The sequence below is a fragment of the Struthio camelus genome, chromosome 9 (genome assembly GCF_040807025.1).
Source record: "Struthio camelus isolate bStrCam1 chromosome 9, bStrCam1.hap1, whole genome shotgun sequence".
In the NCBI taxonomy this organism is placed as follows: domain Eukaryota; kingdom Metazoa; phylum Chordata; class Aves; order Struthioniformes; family Struthionidae; genus Struthio; species Struthio camelus.
The window spans coordinates 9655815-9673146 of record NC_090950.1 but is presented as its reverse complement, the minus strand read 5'-3'; the positions used below and the strand labels follow the sequence as shown (position 1 = coordinate 9673146).

The 17332-nt window shown below is 40.6% G+C and overlaps 1 long non-coding RNA gene across 2 annotated transcripts in view; it reads left to right on the top strand.

Moving 5' to 3' along the window:
• Positions 1-17332, top strand: part of LOC138068190 (uncharacterized) — a 100413-nt gene that overhangs the window by 27083 nt on the left and 55998 nt on the right. Inside the window, exons 2-4 of one of the 2 annotated variants that reach the window (XR_011142870.1) lie at positions 528-661; positions 10668-10754; positions 13805-13925. This is a non-coding gene — a long non-coding RNA (uncharacterized lncRNA). Of the gene's footprint in view, positions 1-527; positions 662-10667; positions 10755-13804; positions 13926-17332 lie in introns of those variants that run through there. The other variant, XR_011142871.1, reaches the window with a different exon arrangement.

The window sequence follows — 17332 nt, the reverse complement described above, 5'->3', positions numbered from 1 at the left end:
CGTAAGTCCTACTAACACTTTTGATGGGTTCATCTGAAGTTTTCTCATCCGTCTTATTCTTGATCTCAGTAAATTTGAATCCTGTTGGTAGTATTACACACATATTCATTAAATAATGGGTGTACTTATTTTAAGGTTTTATAAAAACATTATTGTATCCATCTGAGTGCATGCATGGTGGACATAAGTTCTTTCTCAAAAGCTCATGGCAAATTTACACACTTAGTACTTTTACAATACTACGTAGAGAGTTGCTCTTACGTGTAGTGTATTTTAAAAAAATGTAAATTTGATAACAGTTCTCTAGCTTGTCTGGTAAATTCCATATGGTTCAGTGAGGAATACTTTTTGGATAGTTTCCTTATTGAAAGTGGTAACAACTAAATCTGTGCAATTAAGGAAGAAAACATAAACTTGGCTATCCTTCCAGGTATATAAACTGGATTGTTAAACACATGAAGACAAATTACTTAGTGAAGATATAGAACATCTTTTCTGAAAGAAGTGGGTATTTGTTTCTCGAGCAGATATCCTCAGCATGGTTGAGAACCTTCTCAAAGCACAACAGTTCTGGAGGGTCTCGAGGAAGGATGTGACAGTGCTCTGCAAGACGTGCAATCTGCTGGACTGGCTGCCTCCAGGGACCCTGAGACCCTGTCAGGTATGGCGATGAGTTCACTTTTATTGCAATTTGTAACAAATTTCAGGTGAATTGATCAGAATCTGGAACTGGCTGATTTGTGCCTATTGGGATTTAACTTTTCTGTGATGTATTGGGTGGCACAGACAATTCTAGTTTAATGTTGCTAATTGTCATTTGACAAAGCTAATGGATTACAGAAGGAGCTGTTTTCTTCAAAATCTGAAAAAGAAATTTAGTAGTTCAGGGCGAGGCAGTGAATATCCCTAAACTATGTTCTTTCTGCTTTCCAGAACAGTTGTCATCAACCCAGTTTTGTCTTCCTTTTAGCTTTAGCTTTAAAATGGGTGCATTTATTGTCATAGTGGTACATATCTGAATTTCTATTCTGCAGTTGGCCACAAGTTAAAAAAGCAGAACATGTCCCCAAAATCATGACATGCACCTAAAATGTGTTTCAATGTAACATATTTGTACTGTGTTTTTATTTAACTTTTATCTGCAGCCACAAGAGCTAAAAACTCTCACCTTTTAAGTAAATAGTTGAGGGTTTACAACATAGAAGTTGCAACCTTTTGTGACTGCAGAATGGGAAACTTTCTCAAAAGTACTAGAAATTGCCAAAAACAGAAAAAATGAGTTTAATAAAGTTTAGACTGGTATTCTTTAGTAAGACTGAAACTGTGAGGCAATCCTTGGAGCGTTAAGCTGGCAGTAGGACTCTACAGTTGGAAAAGAGGGTATAGAGTACAAACACGTGCCACCGAGGACAGGCATGCTAATTGGTCATCAGTGCGTCAAAAGCCGATTCCAGGTTCCCTGTTCGGTCCCTGACTGTGTCCTCAGGAGAACTCAGGAGAGACGAGTGAGGAGTATCTTTTTAAAAACAAATATCTGCAACCTGACATTGAGAAGACAGCTGGTTACAAATGCTGGGCAGTTTTGTTTGGTACTCTGTTTTGCTTGTGACTGTTTTGAAAGTGAGTTGAAAGGAAACGTTATCCTTTTGTTTCTGGTATTTTTATCGCTGATAGTAATTATTGCTTGGGTTCAGCTTCTTCTCTTTGTAACCACCATAGGCCATAGTTACCTCTCTGTCTGAGAGAGTGAAATCAAACTGAATTATAACCTGCAAATTGAGGGAGAAAAACAGCTCAAAAATCAACACTTATCAATTAAAATATAATCCTGCTGAGCTTATTTCTATTGCTGCGCTTTTATAATCTGCTGTGAATATTCTGTTCAGAAGTTATAGATTTGTCCTTTATGATTTGTCCCAAATCACTCCAGTAGCTTTTCTCCCTCGTTCTTTGTTGTGGCTGAAGCTACGCAGGCATTGGGGGGGGGGGGGGGGCTTGTTTGCTTGGTTTTATTTTGTTTGGTTCTTTAGATGCTCTGCCTGGAATTTCAAAGCAAAGGAAAGGTTACATAAAAAAGAGGGACTTGAATTTTGGATTGCAAGGGTTTGAGCTGATATTTTAAGTCACTGTGACTTTTACTCTTCCAGCAAGGACATAATTAATAATTAGAAAGATGTATCAATCTGCCAATAACTTGGCTGGAGCACATGTATGTGTGCATGTGTACCGAAATGTCTGTGCTGAATTTTTGTATCTGGAAATAGGTTGTTGATTGTCCCTTGTGACACTGTCAAAATACTTCAATTAAGAGTATGTATAGTCTGTGTTTTTTTGCCACACTTTCCTTATTTTTTCCTGAACTATATTCTTGTAAGTTGTTCTACTCTCAATATAAACCCGCTTGGTCCGTCTTCCCCCTTAGCCTCCAAGGACTTAGTCTGTGAGAGGGAAGTGTTTAAAAATAATTCCAGTTATGCCAGAACAGCCTGTATCCTTTCTATAGAGTAACTGACATCAGACTTTGGAGTTCACAAAATGGTCAACAAAAGATCAGTAAAAACATCTAAGGATTCTGAAGGACAAGCTTATTTTTTTTCCTCTTTCCTTTAAAGGGAAAATGACTTTTCAAGCAGGAGTAAACTTTCAGACTTTGTAGAAGCAGAAATGACACACAGCCCTTACTAAAATTAGGAGGGTTGTGCTTTCTGAAGACCTGTCCACCTTAAAAGCTTCCCCTCTGAAAACATGCATAGCTCTTCTGTAACACCAAACTGAAACACAGATGAAACATGAAAGACTCCTGCACCTGAGTGGGACTGAAGGGAGAATGGGGAACCTCGTTTCCCACCCCCCCCTTTTTTTCCTCTCCCTGGGTGTGAGAGACTGCCCCTGTGCTGGCTCCTGTGATAGGGCTGAGGGCTGCGTCCTCCTCACTAGGTCATGTTCAAGGCCGGAGCGGGGGACACGACGCGAGGTTGCGGGTGGAAAGCTGCGTTAGGCCAGGGAAGCCCCAGGGGCTGGCTGGGGCTGGCATGTGACCTTCAGCGCGGGAGAGCTTAAAGCAGGGGCCAAATTAGGAGTAATAGGACCAAAACTGAAGAGGGGATGGGGATGTAGGCAGGAATTGGCTAAAACACCGGAGGCTGCGCAGCAGCTCTGTGGCTGGTTCCCATCCCTGTACCAGCAGCGTGAGGCGTTATTGCCGCCCCGCAGAGACAGCAGAGCGCTGGCCTGCTCAGCTGTACCTTGCACAGATCTCTCGCTGAAGCAGAAGGGGTTCAGGAGCAAACACCTGAAGCACGTGGACAAGGGGAGGGTGGGTGATAGAGAAGGAAATTTCCTTAGCCCCTGGTTTGGCAGACTCTGAAATTTCAGGGCAGAAATACTTCATGGAGCTTGGGAAGACCGTGGGCAAGAAGTATATGTTCCGCGTTTCATGGCCAGGTCATGCTATTCGGTAGTACCTGAGGGAGGCATAACAACAAATGCTTGCAAACACGTGCGTTTGGAAACACGTTTGCTATGGTGGTCCCTACCGAGAGCTGGAGGTGCTACAGTACTGCAGATTTTCTTCAGCTTAATGTTTCCCCTGCTATTTTTAAGAAATACTGAGAGAGGCTTTGAAGAATTTGTAAGCCCTCATTTGAAATCACCACTGCATTGTTTATAAAAGTAGTGGTATTTTTAATACATGCACATGCAATTGGAAAGCCATTAGTTATGTTTTCTCACTCCTTTCCTCCATCTAACAAAGCCAGAGCTGCTTATAAATTGTTATCTGCTAGGAACAATATTTTACACTTTCCAAATTTCTTGGCTGGCTTTTGAAAGACTAAATCTTGAAATAATCACTTCCTTTTAAATAGAATGCGTTTCTTTTCCCTGGCTTTTAAGATTGAAGGGGGAAAATAACACACTTTCCCTCAGCATTGGCTACGTTCTGATGGAGCTAAGCAAAACCTCTCTCAGCAGTATGAGTATATTATTTCCTCCTTGTTGAACGCTAGTAGATGTTTCTGGCTATATAGCTCCTTTTCCTATTTGAAACAGAAACTATCTGCGTTGAGTTTGGGATTTTCTTAATGTGTTTACTTTGTTTATAGAACATGTGTAAGTTCTTTGGAAGGACCAGAAAAAGGAAAGGCTCTTACAGAAATGCCTCACTAGGCACCTCTTCCCTGTCCCTCAGATGCATCTATCTCCAGGCTCTTCTCAGGCCCTCTTCCATTCTCACTGTTTCACTGATGCCCCCTTCTGCCCTTCTTGCCTCATCTCAGGGAAAATCTTATTTCAGGACTGCCCAGAAACTGTATGGCCTAGGAAGTTGAGTCAGGATTTGATTACTTCTTGGTACTTTATGGGACACGTCCATCCCTATTGTTTTTGTACTGGTGTTTCCTTCATGTTTAAACCATTAACACTTTCTGCCAGTAGGAACCCTATGAGCGCACTAGAAATGCACTCAAGGAAGAATGTGTAATTCCTCTATTCCTTGTATGTAAAGTACCTGAGCAAACCGGCTCTAACAAGCACGTTTTGCTGCACTCACTGCTTTTAATTGTGTGCTCACTGGTGAATTTTTATTCAAAGTATCATATCTGAAATAAACTTTTCCTTGCCTCCCTCCCCCCGCCCCCCAAAAAAGATAGCTTTGAAAAGTTTAGACCAATCTTTATGGTTTTTCTTGCTCACGTGATCCTTCCCTTTCCAACAAACCCTCCAGTACAGTGCAAGAGTGCATATACCCTTTTCACTCTGAGAGCTTCTGTTTCCTGGCCTGTGCTGGTGCCATGCTTTTCCTACGGCGGGCAGCAGCAGGAGAGGTTTCCCAGATGCACTTCTCTATCTTGCCAGAGAGCTCAAGCTGGAGAGATGAGAAAACTGCTCGGATCCGTGCCTTCTGCCAGTGCTGCCCTTGAGTAGTCAGGTCTTGTTGGCTGCATTTTTGCAGCCCACACTCTACTAGGAAATGAGGGAAACCATCAGTTTGTGTCTCATAAATCACCAATTTTTAATTGCTTTTGGGATGTGACCATGGCACTAAATGACTTCAGATCTGAAGGTGCGTGCCCGCCCTTAGAGAATCCCGTTCAGGAATGGCTATTCTGCTAGGAATCCCTCTGTGAACGCTCTTATTGTATGTAGCGCACCAGGGGCTACTCTAGCGTGGGTCAGGAATAGCTGTCCTGGGACACGTCCACGTGCAGATAAGTCCTTGCTCTCTGAGGTCTGTCATCCCCTGGGGAATTCCTGAAAGCCTCTTTTCCATGTGGAAAACTAAGAGTTCACTCCAAGTGTGGCGGCTACTTTAACCAGGACCGCAAGTCAAAAGAGTACAGGTGCTTGGGTGATCACAAATCAGAATTTCTACTTGCAGGAGATTTTGCCAATTCAAAATAGGGGTGAGAGGGTGAAAGCTGCTTTGATTCAGAATGAAAAGGAAAAAAAAAATCAATTTCTTCAAAATTTTGAAGGAAAAGATAGTTGCAGATATGTTTATGGATTTTCAAATTTAATGCAAAGACTGTTACACTGTTTCCTGATATTGGTTGCCATGGTACAGTATTACTATGGAAGAATGTTTTAGTCACTACACTGTCTTTCTGTGTTTAAATTATTAGGTATATTCACCTCTAAGCATGGAATAATCTCTTCTAGGTCAAAGTCTTCTGCTTGTGCTGTAGTGACAATTGGACATAAAATGACTTAATGACTGAAACCAAAAATGGTACAATATTTCAATCCTTATCCTGTGGGGTTGCTCATAATATTGATATGAAAAATGAGCAATTTAGAAATGAAAAAAACTAACAATTTTTATTTAAAAGCCATTAAAATAATCCTTCCTCTCAGGGATCTGTTCACACATTTCAAATGAAACTTCATCTTCAACAAAACATGCATTTACTTTTTAACAAAGACAGACAATGGGAAAATTTTCCAACCGAATTTCAATAGAACTTTTCTATCTTAAGTAAGTTTTCTCGTAGCATAGCTGTCCCTCAGAAGAAAACTCCTACTCCTCACTGTAAACAGCAAACATAAAATGAACTGAAAGAGAGCAGCTTCCCACTGCCTTCTGCTCAAGAGATGTTGACATATAGGAGTGGCAAAGAGGAAGGTGCAAACAGATGAAAATCCCAGCTGAATGAGTGAGTTTTTAATCTTCTTGCACCTGTTTCCAGGATGGAAGTGTGAGAGTGATCGGGTGCAGAAAGGAATGTTACAACCTGGGCAGCAGGATGTGGGTGAAGGCAGAAATCCCAAGGGGAGAGGAGGGGGGAGCAGGAGCTGGCATCATATTTCAGACCTTGAATTTGAAAGACCCATAGTATTGAAAACATATGTCAAATAATTAAAGAGCAGTTCTTAGAGGGGGAGTTTACCAGGAGAAACAAGGGATTTACCTGCACCAGCCCCTACTATGAATGCATCAGCTTTTGAAATGATTTAATTTCCCAGAGGTGTTGCTCTGAGACTGTAGTAATGACTCTGCTAGGTGGGTTTCATGCATAATACAAGGTGATCTTGCCTCCAAAAACCTGTGTACGAAGCTGACTTCCAAGCGAGTAAATGTAGTTGACCAAAAATAAGTCTTATCCTAGGAAGGATTTGCTGTTAGGTCAGAAGTGGGTAGTGCAGCCTCTGCAGAGCAGGGGGCCATGGAGAAGCTGATCCCCTGTTAGAGACAGGAGAGCGGGAATGGGAGGAGTTGCTGGTAGCTTTTCGACACCATTTTATTCATCTCCATTTGTACATCACTAATGTCCTCAGGGTTAGTGAGCCAGAGCCCACACTTCGGAAGAGACTCTGGTTGGAGTCTGGGAAGACAACCTGGATTTCCAGCTGTTTTCATTCCTCAACCTCCTCTTTCCTTACAATGATATGCTTGTGAAAACTGGCTAAAATTGTCTGCTTTGCAATGCTTCGGGAAACTTGCAAGTCTGCCCTTTTCTATTTGCTTGTAGCTGAATCCAAAGTCAGGTACTTCATTACTAGTGATGGAGACTTTAAGGCAGCCCAGGTACTGCATAGTTCTAGTCTGGCTGCGTTCACAGCCCTTTGAAATGACGCAGAGCAGAAATGAACTTCCCGTGGTGTTTAAGACCTCATGTTATTGCTATAAATCCTTGGGGGGGTTTTGTGCTCACTCACTTTTGGGTGGACTCCTAACAAGTTTGACAGGAGGACTGAACATATTTGATATATGGCATCAGGTCCATTAGTTCAGAAATCCCACACAGAAGCTTGTTTTTAGAAAGAGAGAAAATAAGATTAAACAGGACAGGGAATGCTGTTATGAAGGAATGAAAATATTTTCATTACTAGAGTATTTGTATGTCAACAGCTGATAGGGAATGATGTTAGACATTCCCAGAAGGACTCCCAAAGACTTTTCCTTGTGCAATAGACCAATTAGCAGAGCCCAGATTAAATGAGCAATGTCACTATGCTTCTTGCAATGTTAAAAAATAAAAAAGTGTGATATTTATTAGATAAAGGGAATGAATATTTGCTTGTTTTTATCCTTGTGACTTTTGTTAAACTACATGCAGGAGCTCTACATTTCCAAGTAATATAGGAGAAAATGTTCGCTTGTCCAACACAACTGAAAAGGAGGGGGAGATTATATAAAATGTGCTAACACAGGACTGTAAGACTTTTAAGCTGACTTCGCGAGTTCGTAAAGGAGGAAGTGAGTAAATTCAGCTTCAGACTCTGCCACCCAGCTCTCTTGAAGCAGCCCTTGAACTGGCCCAAAAGAAATTGACTTTGTTATTTCCCTATCTTAAAGTGGCTTAGAGATATTTTAATATTTTCCTAGAGAAAACAACTGAATGGTTAGATTAAAGGTAGCAAAAAAAAAAAAAAAAAAGCACAATTAAAAAAACAAATTGATTTATGTTCCTCTTCTTTCTTAGTAGCTTCTGGATGCCACTGCAAAAGTGATTGTGCTTTTGACACAGGTGACAGGACTCTTTCCAAGCTTACCTGCCTCAGATTTTATGAGTTCATGTTTGTTTGTTTGAAATGGCTAGAAGAAATGTTGTTATAGAGTTAAAGAGCATTAGCATTTCACGGAGTTTAGTTCTGGGATATCTTTTCATTTCCATATATTTGAAGATTTGCATGACTTAATAGCTAATGGCACTGGTCTATCTCAGATACCCTAATGCAATAATTCCTGTTATAATTCAGAATCAGATGGCTCATTAGGAAGTGTTGGTGCTTGTATGGCTCATGAGTTATGTGCATCCATTTTAAAAAAGGCAGAAATAGTGGTATCTGTTTCGATTTCATGTTAGCACTTAAAGGACTTGCATTCCACAAAGCCATCTCATCCATGTCGTTTGGTTTCTACATGTTCATCCACTGGATGTTTTCACCTTATCTTTGCCTTCTCCCTCAAAGCTGTTTTTTTCACTAATTGCCATTTCTAAATGTGAGGCACCAGACTTCTGTTTCTCAGGTCAGAGAATATTAGTAATATTGCAGTAAGCCCCAAGATAGGGTCAGGATTCTACTGTCCAAGGCAAAATCTTTTTTTATTACTATTAATTTGGTTAAGAATGTATTGTTTGATAGGGTCATCCATCAGCACATCTATTTCATATTTTCTCTTCATTTGGCTTGTATTTTCTATTTTCACGATAAACTCCAGGGAATCTTGTTTTAGAGATATTGAAGGGTTGCAGAAAGAGTGAATGTAAAGAATAAACGTTTCCCAGTGCTTTTTCACATTTTGTTCTGACATTCATGGATTTCTTCTTTTCCCTGTCCTTTTGTTCTGCAAGTTCCAAGTTTTGGTAGAGTGATTTTCAATGTGCCTGTGTGGTTTTTTTGTTCCCTACTTGTTATGTAGGCCAGCATATAAATATGTTCAGTAGAAAGTATTTTTCTTCTACTATTCATTCTTAAGTTGGTTTTAATCTACTAATATGAAGAGTGCTTGCCCCTCTCTCTGCCCCAGTTGAATTAACACAAATGTGAAAGTGTTATTCGCTCCCCCTCCCCTTCCCACTCTGAAGACCCTAGAACACCAGGCTGCTTTCCTGGGAATGAGTAAAACTCCCTGAATACTGCTTCCTGCATGGGAAGAGGAGCAGGCCTATTGCAGTTTTCAAATGAGTGGACTGTTGCTTTCCGTAAGGAGAATGAGTGTAAAAACACAGAAAATATAGAAAAAATCAGAATACAGATAGATCAGTGTCTACTGCTGACTGTCTAGTAATCAAGTTTGAAGTGGACTGTTCTCACCTCGAAGTATTGCTGGGGTCACTTGGAAGAAGAGTGACTATGGGGATTATGCTCAGGGTGGGGATACACTAACAAGAATGCAATGAATAACTTGACAAAATTGTACGGTGCTCTACCCAATGCAAGGAAGCCTTCACCCCTTGCTGCAGTTTTTTGGCATCAAAAACACTTTATCTTCAAGTAACATGTAGAGTGTAAGGTGAATTGCAAAAGAGGAATGCAGACAGCTTCTCGTATCAGCACATTGTTTTGGTTATGACTCTACTGGATTTTTGTAAAATGTATTTGGGGGCGGGGAGGGGGGAGAAGAAAAAATCAGCATGTCCTTTGTTTTTTCTTGGTTAATCAAACGAGCTTATTAGGAAACTAACACTTCTGAGGTTAGAACATAATTTTCATGCTGTTTTAGTTTTCATATGACCTCAAAAATTGTAGCAGACTGCCTAAACAAAGGTATCCAAATGAAAAAAAGCTCTTGCGCCTCTGACTGTAAACAGAAAGGTGAGGGGACAGGATCCAGCATTGTCAGCAGCTGTATAGCAGGTTTATTTTGAGAAAGGAATATTTTTAGTTCTGACTTGTGAGGGGTAGCTTTGGCTCTCACAGAATTCTCCATATTGGCAAGACCAAAATTCTCAGCAAAACACGTTTTCTATGAATTTGTTTCTGCTTTGTTTCTGGGTTATCTGACAACTTCTGCAAAAGTTAACTGCTCTTTCATGACTTGTACTAGAAGATCATTTTAAGAATTGCCTACTTGTAGGGCTGGGTATCTTAATACTTCTCTGTCCTGAGCAGATCAGTGTTACTCTTAAAATAAGATCACCGATGTGAAGAGCCTCCTGGAAAATTCATGTTTTTTGATGTTCTATTAAAATGTGCTCATGCATGTTTCTTACTCATGTTTGCAGAGAATGAACAAAAAAGTATGAATGTGCTTGAAGTTTTTAAAATGAACTCTTTTTGCAGTTCCAGCACCACAAACGGCTATAAGCTTTGTGTGGGCTTTATCCTTTGCCTTGCAGAAACTGTACTGCACTGATTGCTGTCCTCTCAGCATGATTCTTTCCTCTTAATCTTTCTTTGGCCAGACTTGCCACTGTACTATCTTCTTTGATTCTTTCTCTTCCTTCAATCCTGTCTTTTTCCTCTCTCCCGTGGTCTTTTTGAACCACCTTTTGGCCCATGGGCGGCTCAGTCGTTGCTGAGTTTCCTGAAATGTTCTTGCGCGTTCAGTGGCCTCCCCGTTCTGTGGGTTTGCAGTTTATACCCCCAGAGGTAAGACCATACTGTACTTCTGAAGTCACTGTTCTAGAGTATGAAAACCAAAGACTATTTTCAAAATAACTTAAAGATCAATTACAATACAAGGTATCATCTCAGTGATAAATTCCATCCATGCTTCACAGGCGTCAGGGTCCCCTACAAGCAGTCGGAGAGCTCGCAGGACTCTGGGCGCACACCAGCTCCCCGAGGAAGGGGCTGCCTTCGGGGAGGTACGTTCCATCTCACTTGTCCTAAAGAACTGAAAATGTTAAATAAGCAAAATAGCAAGCATCCACATTGCTGGGGAGGGGGGAGGTAGATGTTTGCACTAGCTCTGTGGTGTAGAAACTAATAACACTCTCGTGAACGCTTGAAAAATGGACTGTGATCGAATATACTTTTTCCTCATCAGAAGCCTCCCAGCTGAGCCCTGCCCTTTATCCACAGAGATCATCCCAGGTCCCTTGTCTTGCTCTTTTTCCTCTCAGCTAGGATGTAACTAACTACCAATCCTTACTGAAGCAGGGTCAAAATGGAGTGAGTGACCATGCCTTGTGGTCCAGTGCCTGTAATGAAACTGTGTGAGCGAGTAAGGGGCAGCGCGTGTGGTGTGAGTCACCCTGGGGCCGCGCGCTCTGCAGCCCAGCCTTCGGGAGGGGGCGGCGGGGGCGGCCGCCAGGACACTGGGGAGAAGGTTACTGCAGGGAAACTCATGTTATTTGATCACTGGTGAAAAGACGGGGAGGGAAATTCAGAGCTCCACACACTGGCAGTTCCTAAGCTGCATTTGGGCAGGTACATAGATGATTGTATCTGAGTAATACCAAGGAGCATTACGTTCGTTAACAAGACAAGATTTGCAAATTCCTTGTCGGCAAATGCCTTTAGGAAGTGTAAAGCAGGAAATAAAGAAAGGAGTCCCTGTCTCCTAATCTGCAGCCATTTCTGTGTTGCCTGAAGACCTTTCTTTTACCCTGTGCGACTGAGAGAGATTTCCTGAGGCAAGTGCTGCTTTTGGACTAGTGCACTTAATGTCACTGTGTGATAGCAGGAAAAGAGACCTTGCGGTGGCTGGTTGTAGGACTGTGTTTGATATGCAGATTGTATTTATAACAGTGATGTTTTGAGGAGTTGCTAAGGCTAAAAATGGCTGGCAAATGTTTCATATATGTTTTATTCCTATCTTAACTGTGGATAAGACAAAACTGGAATGATCAGCAATGAACTGATTTTAATGTCCGTCCGTATATACAAATGCAAACTCCCTCCTTCCACATCACTTTTTTTCTTTGAAATATATTGTGTGCTAGATGAACCTCTGTTTTATTTATTGTAGGCATGAGAAACTATACAGTTTAACAAAAAAATTAAAAAGCAAATGTAGAATAGAAGGATCTTTAGGCTGAACAAAGTTGGGTTATTTTCCAGAAAGGATTAGATCTTTCAGATGTGCTTATTTAGAATAACTCCTGTGCAATCCCACATGGATAAATGCATCTCTCTGGAAGCTGGTGATGTTGGATCTTCTCACACGGAGCTTGAAGTTGGCTCCTTTTTTTAATTAATTTGTTTTATGGTAAGAAGTAACATAAAAATTGCACTGTACAGCTCTGCACATTCAGAGAGAGTCGACAAGTTTTCCCTTCCCTTTAACTTGAGCTGTTAGCCAAAAAAACTTATTTGGTAGGTGAAATGTCCTAAAATACTGAAGATCTGGGAATGCTACTCTTATCTGATAAATTCAGCATCCCTCTTGCAAATCTCTTTTCCTCCTCATCCTCTGAATAACCTGGTTATAACAGCTGGATGTGGAACAACTCTGTCTTACAGATGCTGCAGTTCAGATTATATTTTATTAAGCTGAAATGAGAGACACAGCAAACTCTCCCAGGGAGTTCAGAAGTTTCCACGCTTCTAGTAATTGCATACTGTACAGGAAATGGAGGTTTAAAAATTGCAAAAAGTCGTTCAGGGTATCTTCTAATAGAGTCACTGCCTTGAAATAAGTTCTCATGTTCTTAGGAGTCCTCTGAAGTGAAATAATCAAGGAATCCTTTTGGCAGTTCTTGGCATTCATCAGTAAATAATGCGACGGAGGAAGGTAGCAGCTTCTCTCTCCAGTTCTGCCTGCTAGCCTCCTAGCCCTGCCGAGGTGCCCGGGTCGCAAGCCTCTCCCGGCTAGGCTCGCTAGGCCTCGGCTTGTTCTCGTTCCTGCACAGATGTATTGCTTTCTCTTCTTATCACAACTGTTTTCCCCCATAGACACCATCTTTTCAAAACTGCAATATTGACTATTCTTACAAAGTAGAACTGAAAGTATTTCGTACTGTTAATCCTACATACAAACAGACAAGAGCATTATAAATGTACTGCTTTCATCTCACCAGAGTGATGTAAGATAAAAACTCAGCACTCGCCTGAAACCAGAGATTCGGGTCGCTCTTGAACATACCCAATCTTTCTCGCTCTGGGAGTACAGCTGTGCTAGACGCTGCAGTCCAGCCACCTGGCGTCACACTAGATCTCAAAGGGAGAACGACCTTTTTCTTCTTCTTCTCCCCGCTGCCCAAACAGCTATTTAAAAAATAAAATAAAAAAAAAAAACTCTTGACAGTAAGTGAATACTGTTGGCTCCTGGGAATAAGGTTGTTTTGGCAATTGTAGATCACGACAGTCACTATGAAAGAGATACTCTGTATTCAGTTTATGCTTTGTGTGGTTATTCTCCCAAACCTTAGAGTAATGGTAGTGTTTCATCCTTATTGGTGCCAGAATGCTCAGTTTCCTCCTTGGAGTGGAGGAAGACAAGGTTGTCTGATAAACTGGACACTCCAGTTATTTGTTTTCTTCAGTGTCAGTGAGTCATTAACAGGTGTAAGGCCGAGGATCAGGAGGTCCTGTACCACGTTCTCATTTCCTCTAATTGCTTATTTTCCACCTCAAACTGACTGCTATTAGCTTTATGCATGTTAAACAACTTGTCACTTAACTTCTCAAAGGGAAGGAAATACTGCTTACTGTTTATAGATGAGGTACATTAAACACAAGTTTCACTTAACCTGTCCAAATTCATAAAGCTAAGGCTCCTCAAGTTCTGATATTCTGTTTTTGCCAATTTGATTTATTGAAATTGCTTCGTGCTTCTGTGAAGTTGCACTCTTAATGTAACAGTGATACTTAGACTTCCTTATTTATGTTTGTCAAGTACTTCATGATTTGTCAGTGGAAAAATACATTAGCACTGTGGATGATAATGTATTTTATTTTGCCTATTTTACAGGTCTGAAAACATAGAGAAGGCTGGAGATAGTCCGTTAAAATGACCATATTCAGGTTTAAGTAATTAAAACCACGAACATCTTGAAGTTGTAAATTGTGATGTCAACTTGATTGTATTTCTTTTTGAGGCTCCATTAGTACAGTAAATTAGTTGCACTGCAAATCACACTGCAATGTGAAGTGTTTTGTGAAGCTTTATCTTGTAGTATAGCAGACAAAAGTAGTCCATGATCGTCCCTGTTATGATAACTGAACAATATGTAATACATAAAGTAAGCAACGTAGAGTACTAGTGGGATAGTGTTTTTATAAAGTACAGCTATGTTAACTCTTGCAGGATTGGCAACGAGTAAGATGTTCAGCAAAACTTAGTTCATGCAGGACTTTTATTTATATATATATAAATATATATATAAAATTTTATATGTTAACTATATAATTTATAAAGTGCGTTTTAAAGTGCAGTCCAGACTAACGTTCTGAAATGGCCTCAAGTAGAAGAGAATCTGTGATTTAGCAATTTGTCAGTAATATTAATATGCATCAATAACTTTAGTATAAAAACACTTGTTCTACAGCATTCCTCCTGAAGAATGTAGGCATAATTAACAGTATTGCCATTGACTTAATATGGAGGTGAATTTGACCCTGTATATGTGATGTTGCGAGTAGTCAGCAAATCTGCATTCATTAAGTTAAATTTTAGTTGAAAATGACATTTGAAGGTTGGTTGCATGACGAAACATGTCAAATCAGGAAATGCAACTGATGCAGTTATGTGTATTGGAGATGGTTATTTTAATTATATAAATGAGCAGTACAAAAATAAATGAGGTCAGTGCTGATAAATGCAAAGCCAGGCACACTGGAAGTGCAATGGGAGCGTTTGAAAGGCAGTTGATTAACTTTCTTGGTTCACATTGTGGAATTTGAGGAGAATGTGAAAGGGTATAAAATGATAAAGGGGATAAAAACCCAGTCACATTTGAAATTTCGTGCTTCAAGAGAACTACTGTGCATCTCTCTTTCCTCAGTTTTGAAGAAAGATGCCTAAGAAAAACGTGAAAAATCCTGTGCAAGTGTGTATGACTGCACATTATATTTTAGTCTTTATTTTTAATAAACTCAATTTTAAATTGTACATAAATACAAGAAAAAACACAACTGGTAATTTTAGTCAATTTCTCAAATTCATTCTTTTCTTGCAGCTATTGTAGGTGTAAATATTCAACAAATTCAAGGAGCATTAAAATTTTATCATGACTTCAGTGAGGGTTTTCTGTCGGTAAGTATAAACTGACTCATTTCAGTACTTGAAGTTCCTATGCTCCTTTGACATGCAGCCAATAACTAAATTCCACAAAGCTTCACCCTGGCCTTTCTTTAAGTGCTACAAATGGCTAATATAATATTAAGCTGAAATCAGCTCATAGGATACTACCAGGGCAGACTATGCAGTCACGTATCTGACAAATTCAACAAGGATGACAGCTTTTTGCATTTATATAATGAATCACACCTGACAAAGAAACAAGCTTGAATGGATTAAGTTAATTTGTTGCACTGCTATCTTTGGTGTACTTAAAAGCATATAACAAAAGTAAAAACACAAAACACTGTGGGCTGGAACTTTTTGATTCTTGTGTCTACCAGATGTTTGCTGGCCCTGTCTATTTAGACAGAACATATCAGTTTGGCATGTGTGGAGGAGAGGAAATGGTTGACATCAGTGAAGATGTTGCCTATAGTGGTCTGCTCACTATCATTTTCATCTGATGTTGCTTACCCTTTTAGAAAAGCAAATGTGAGCCTATGGTTTGCTCTGAGAGATGGATCTGGAAAAATCCCAAACTGTGAGTTGTCCTTTTCTGCCTCCTGAGCCAGCGGAAGATTACAGACTCTGTAGACCATGACCCTTAGATCATGGCCCTTAAATATTCCCTTGTTCCTCACATTCATACAGGAAGCTCTTGCTGACGGATGACTTAAAAGACGAGCGCGTTACAAGCAGTGGAAGAGTGGTGACCAAGTTTGCCGCCTCACAGGAAGTCCACAATCTTACAGAGAACTTTAGGGCGACAGCATAAACTTTTCCTGTCATACCAAGGCAAGCGAAGGTGTGACTGGAGCTGGCTTTGGCGTGTTTCAGACTTGGGTAGATGTCACCAGATTTGAGAGTGCATCTCCACTCAGCAAAGTTTCAGTCAGTTTCTGAGAGAAGACTGATTACACAGTACACGCATTCTCTAGAGATGCAGGAATATCATTACATCCAATCCACTGGGCCATTTGCACCATTAGAGATGCTCCTTGCATTGTAAGAACTTCAAGAACAGAGGAGAAGGGTCCTTTCTGATAGCTGGGTAGCACACAAAAGAAATTGGCTGGAGTTAAATTCAGAAGGGTGGTGATCTGTGCTTGACAGCAAGGCATAGCTTAGCGCATATTCCCGGGGAAGTGTAGAAGGAGTGCAACCAGCCAAATGGCAAATGTTTGGTAGGACAAGATGAGAAAGAGTGAGGCGGCTCAGGGCAGGGAGAGTTACGCTACCACCAGTAACTTGTACAGAGAGTTTAAGTCAGAAAAGGGAATAAAAAGGGAAAAACCTGAACTTCAGAAGTTCCTGGGCAAGAAGATCAGGGTGCAAAGAAATAAAGGTGGCAGACTAAAGTCTGTTGTTATGAGAAACTAAGTGTAGAACCAGGTGTAGCTGGACAAACAAACTGACAAAAAGTTGAGGAAGAAAGACATTAGCCAGGGATCTAGAGAGTTGAGAGAGCAATATTTAAAGAGTCTGGGGAGAGAACCTGGGACCCTGATCTAGTGTAGAGGAAAAATGGAAGCCACTGATAGCTGGGGAAAGAAGGGAGGGGAAGAAACACGGAGCCATACAGATTTAAACAAACAAAAGGAAAACTGAAAAAAGGTTGGAGAAGAAGACTGGATTTGAAGTGAACTGTCTGAGTAGCAGTGAAGGAGGCTGGAAATTCAGAGAAACTGGATCTGTATAAACGATCCTATTAGGGGCATGTTTTCCACTTTAGATTGCTCACTTCTACAACTGGCCTAGCATGTGTATTAAAGTGTAAACGTAGCTGCAGCCATGGTGGGTCAGACTGGAAAGTCCATCCAGACAAGTGTCTTGGCTCCAGCAATCCTCAGTAGCCAGTACCTAGGAAACAGTGCAAGAATAGGGCAAGCCCATAGTAACACTTCCCCTGAAATCTCCAATTCTCTTCTAGCAGCCTTGAGCAGAGAGTTCCTAGATGTTGCTTCTTTGTGTTTAATAGTCCTTGATAGATTTCCATGGATTTGTCTAACTGCTTTTTTTAAACCATGTAAGCTTGGCTATCCATAACACCTGTATCAATGAGCCCCTTAGCTTAACTGCAAGTGTAATGCCTCCCTTACTCGTTTTTAACCTGCCATTTCCGCTGATGCTCTTGTGTTTTGAGAGACTGAATAATCATTTGTCATCTTCATGCTGCTCAGTTTTGTGTGTTCCCTATTGTGTCCTGCTCAATGGTCT